Consider the following 5,000-nt stretch of genomic DNA (forward strand, 5'->3'; position numbering starts at 1 on the left):
GTCACTACCTCCCCGTGCCGGGAGTGGGTAATTTGCGCGCCTGCTGCCTTCCTTGGATGTGGTAGCCGTTTCTCAGGCTCCCTCTCCGGAATCGAACCCTGATTCCCCGTTACCCGTTACAACCATGGTAGGCGCAGAACCTACCATCGACAGTTGATAAGGCAGACATTTGAAAGATGCGTCGCCGGTACGAGGACCGTGCGATCAGCCCAAAGTTATTCAGAGTCACCAAGGCAAACGGACCGGACGAGCCGACCGATTGGTTTTGATCTAATAAAAGCGTCCCTTCCATCTCTGGTCGGGACTCTGTTTGCATGTATTAGCTCTAGAATTACCACAGTTATCCAAGTAACGTGGGTACGATCTAAGGAACCATAACTGATTTAATGAGCCATTCGCGGTTTCACCTTAATGCGGCTTGTACTGAGACATGCATGGCTTAATCTTTGAGACAAGCATATGACTACTGGCAGGATCAACCAGGGAGCTGCGTCAACTAGAGCTGAGCAGCCGGCCGCCCGGGAGTGTGTCCCGGAGGCCCGCGCGAACACGCAAGCGTCCGCTCAATTATTCCGCAAACAGGAGGAGGCTGGGCTCCCCTGCACGATACACCTCGAAACCCTCTCAGGTCCCGGCGGCGCGCAGCGCCGTCCTAAGTACTTGGTCGGGTTCGAGAGAGGCGCAATCGCCCGGAGATAGGCGAGTAGACGCTTTCAGTGCGACCACCCGTGCTCCCAACTGAGCTTGCCGCTGCCGACAGAGGCCCGGGAGCGTGCTGTCGTGGTGTTGCCGGCGGGAGACAACACGCGGCCACAAACAGTGGCCGGGCAGCTCCAACGCCAGCGCCACAGAGGGGCAGAGCCCCACTTGGGTGCCAAAGCGAACTCTCCCAGCACAGCGCACGCGCCAACACATCCGCACAGCTGCGATACAAACCACCTGCGAGAACCGCGGGGGCGACCGAGCAGCAGACGGCGTCGCGGCGCCGAGTGCCGGGCGGCGGCGCATCCTCGACGCACACAGTCCTCAATCGGACCAGCACACTGCAGATGTCCACCGCGCTTCGCACCGGGCCCGCGAGGACCCACTTTGGCCGCACGGCGCCGCGCGCTGGGTGCGCCGGCGCGCAGCTGCGCCGCCTGCCGCGTCCGTCGGCCGGCGCGCCTGCCACTGGGCGCCCCCACCAGCCGGCTGTAGCGCGTGCGCCCACGCAGCGCGCGGCCAGCACGCCGGGCGCTCCCCCCTCACCGGCCGGGGACGGTCCCACCCAGCCACCGCCGCGTATCGCTTCATACCCACATGCCCACTCACGTTCGTGGGTATGACGGGTGTCGCTGAAGCAACCAGTTAATACCTGTACCGATTGTCGCAATCAATGATTCACCTCCAGCGTAAACAACCGCGCAACAACGGATTTCCAGTTCATTTGCGTAACTTGGGCAGCAAACGTAGACGTCCATCTACATTTGCAAATTCAGTGGGTCTTGCATGCCTGGATGATATGCGTCACGACACGCCACATCAGCCCACATACATGCTGCGACGTATACACGAGAGAACACGTGGAAGGTGGCCCGCGTACGTATGCGAATGCCATTGCACAGCTGCGAAGCTCATTGAACACGCAAACTCCCGCCTGACGAACTAGAGGCGACAGGGGGGCGATATACGTCTTACAGCAGTACACATTACAGTGGATAGCGGGACCATGTGGAACGTACGCAACACTCGCTAGATGTTGTGAGGGTACGCACCGTAACATGAATCAATACGCAGGACACCAGAGAGTGCGAGCACTGACCTATGTTGAGAGGGTTGCGATTAGGCAACGCTACATGAATGTTGCAATTCATATAACAATTACAGGTCAGGTTAGGGCCCAACGTGGGTTAGGTTAGGGCCCAACGTAGGTTAGGTTAGGGCGCAACGTAGGTTAGGTTAGGGCGCAACGTAGGTTAGGTTAGGGCGCAACGTAGGTTAGGTTAAGGCGCAACATAGGTTAGGTTAAGGCGCAACATAGGTTAGGTTAGGGCGCAACGTAGGTTAGGTTAGGGCCCAACGTAGGTTAGGTTAGGGCCCAACGTAGGTTAGGTTAGGGCCCAACGTAGGTTAGGTTAGGGCCCAACGTAGGTTAGGTTAGGTTAGGGCCCAACGTAGGTTAGGTTAGGTTAGGGCCCAACGTAGGTTAGGTTAGGTTAGGGCCCAACGTAGGTTAGGTTAGGTTAGGGCCCAACGTAGGTTAGGTTAGGTTAGGGCCCAACGTAGGTTAGGTTAGGTTAGGGCCCAACGTAGGTTAGGTTAGGTTAGGGCGCAACGTAGGTTAGGTTAGGTTAGGGCGCAACGTAGGTTAGGTTAGGTTAGGGCGCAACGTAGGTTAGGTTAGGTTAGGGCGCAACGTAGGTTAGGTTAGGTTAGGGCGCAACGTAGGTTAGGTTAGGTTAGGGCGCAACGTAGGTTAGGTTAGGTTAGGGCGCAACGTAGGTTAGGTTAGGTTAGGGCGCAACGTAGGTTAGGTTAGGTTAGGGCGCAACGTAGGTTAGGTTAGGTTAGGGCGCAACGTAGGTTAGGTTAGGTTAGGGCGCAACGTAGGTTAGGTTAAGGCGCAACATAGGTTAGGTTAAGGCGCAACATAGGTTAGGTTAAGGCGCAACATAGGTTAGGTTAAGGCGCAACATAGGTTAGGTTAAGGCGCAACATAGGTTAGGTTAAGGCGCAACATAGGTTAGGTTAAGGCGCAACATAGGTTAGGTTAAGGCGCAACATAGGTTAGGTTAAGGCGCAACATAGGTTAGGTTAAGGCGCAACATAGGTTAGGTTAAGGCGCAACATAGGTTAGGTTAAGGCGCAACATAGGTTAGGTTAAGGCGCAACATAGGTTAGGTTAAGGCGCAACATAGGTTAGGTTAAGGCGCAACATAGGTTAGGTTAAGGCGCAACATAGGTTAGGTTAAGGCGCAACATAGGTTAGGTTAAGGCGCAACATAGGTTAGGTTAAGGCGCAACATAGGTTAGGTTAAGGCGCAACATAGGTTAGGTTAAGGCGCAACATAGGTTAGGTTAAGGCGCAACATAGGTTAGGTTAAGGCGCAACATAGGTTAGGTTAAGGCGCAACATGGGTTAGGTTAGGGCGCAACATAGGTTAGGTTAGGGCGCAACATAGGTTAGGTTAGGGCGCAACATAGGTTAGGTTAGGGCGCAACATAGGTTAGGTTAGGGCGCAACATAGGTTAGGTTAGGGCGCAACATAGGTTAGGTTAGGGCGCAACATAGGTTAGGTTAGGGCGCAACATAGGTTAGGTTAGGGCGCAACATAGGTTAGGTTAGGGCGCAACATAGGTTAGGTTAGGGCGCAACATAGGTTAGGTTAGGGCGCAACATAGGTTAGGTTAGGGCGCAACATAGGTTAGGTTAGGGCGCAACATAGGTTAGGTTAGGGCGCAACATAGGTTAGGTTAGGGCGCAACATAGGTTAGGTTAAGGCGCAACATAGGTTAGGTTAAGGCGCAACATAGGTTAGGTTAAGGCGCAACATAGGTTAGGTTAAGGCGCAACATAGGTTAGGTTAAGGCGCAACATAGGTTAGGTTAAGGCGCAACATAGGTTAGGTTAAGGGATGGTGTATGAGGGGGGAGGGGACGAGGTTCGTTCATAGTGATGATGGTAAGTGGACGCCTGAGGCACCCTGAGATGTGTCACGTCAGGATGCACCTTTGGCTCAGGGGAGGTGGTGCGCCGGTTCTGTGGGTGTGGCAAGGGAGTGGCAGACCTGTGTCTTTCATTCCTGCCATTGCTTATATGCTGTGAGACACGCCAGTGTGGTGGTGTTGGCTGCACCCCTGTGTAGCACATGTGTGGGTGTTTGTGGCTTATCTGCGTAATGATGGTTGTTGGAAGTGTGAGATATTCTGTTTTTGGGGTGGACCTCCTGGTTTTGTTATCATAGTGTGAATGGTGTAATGTGGCGGAGAGGATGCACTGGATGTTGTTCCATGGTGGTGCTTAGATATTGTGTCTGTGTCTGTTACAGCCAGAGAGTAGTGTGTGATAGGGTGTCTGGGTGACGTGTAGTTCACATTGTGTGCAGAGACTGTCAGCATGTATAGGGACAGTTCTATGTCGTATGTCATCTATATTCCGATGGCTCTGCATCTATTAGTTATCAGCGCCATGTATCAGTTTAATCTGGTTGCAGTCTCGTGGTGTTCTATCTCTGTACAGTAGTAGAGGTGCGACTGCACTACGTAGCTACCCCTTGCGGCAGCTTTCCCCGGTGTATGGCATATGATTATCAGCAATGAGTCGATTAGTGACAACTGGTCGTGTGACAACGTCACATGTCTGCGGGTGGGATACGCTACAACCTGCTTGTGGGTCAGGGCTCAGTAATGCTCTCCTCACACTGAGCGCTCGGACCGTCATTACCCGTCTGCGTGATGTATTGCGGAGCGCTTTTAGCCATTGCCAGAGTCTTTGCGACTGCGAGTGCAACGCCCATGGGGACCGACATGGTTGGGGCGCTTCCTAGCTGATCGCTCAGCATCGGAATCCGTACTGTGAGCACGCAATCGCGCACAGACTTAGAGCATGTGTAGGGACAGCGGGAATTTCGCATCTTGGATACAACGCTTCATGAAACGGATGATATAGGGGTGGATTGCAACTTACGACTGCGAGAAAAGTCCGCCGTTCATCCGCTGGAGTTGCAATTTGGGCAGGTGACGTGAGGCACGTACGGGGGCGGGTGGCGTGATTGTCGGTGGACGACGTCGTGCGGCGCAGGGACTGGCGTTGGTGCTCTTGTGGTGGACAGTGGATGCAGGCTTTGTGGGTGGGGTCGGGAAACGGGTACTGTGGGCCCATCGCCGTCGTAGTCAGCTTGGCGTCGCATAGATGGCGGTACTGTTTTTGTGGTGCGATCGACATGGTGGTTGTAGTGCTGTCGGATGCGCGTAGATGGGGCTATTGCATGTGGTTTCGTCGTGTTTTCATAGATGGCGAT

The 5,000-nt window shown here is 54.2% G+C and overlaps 1 non-coding gene across 1 annotated transcript in view; it reads right to left on the reverse strand.

Moving 5' to 3' along the window:
* Nucleotides 1-486, reverse strand: part of LOC126197111 (small subunit ribosomal RNA) — a 1,909-nt gene extending 1,423 nt beyond the window's left edge. Inside the window, exon 1 of the ribosomal RNA XR_007539511.1 lies at nt 1-486. This exon is cut by the window's left edge and continues 1,423 nt beyond it. This is a non-coding gene — a ribosomal RNA (small subunit ribosomal RNA).
* Nucleotides 487-5,000: the final 4,514 nt, after the last annotated feature.

This window comes from Schistocerca nitens, chromosome 7, assembly GCF_023898315.1.
Source record: "Schistocerca nitens isolate TAMUIC-IGC-003100 chromosome 7, iqSchNite1.1, whole genome shotgun sequence".
NCBI lineage: Eukaryota > Metazoa > Arthropoda > Insecta > Orthoptera > Acrididae > Schistocerca > Schistocerca nitens.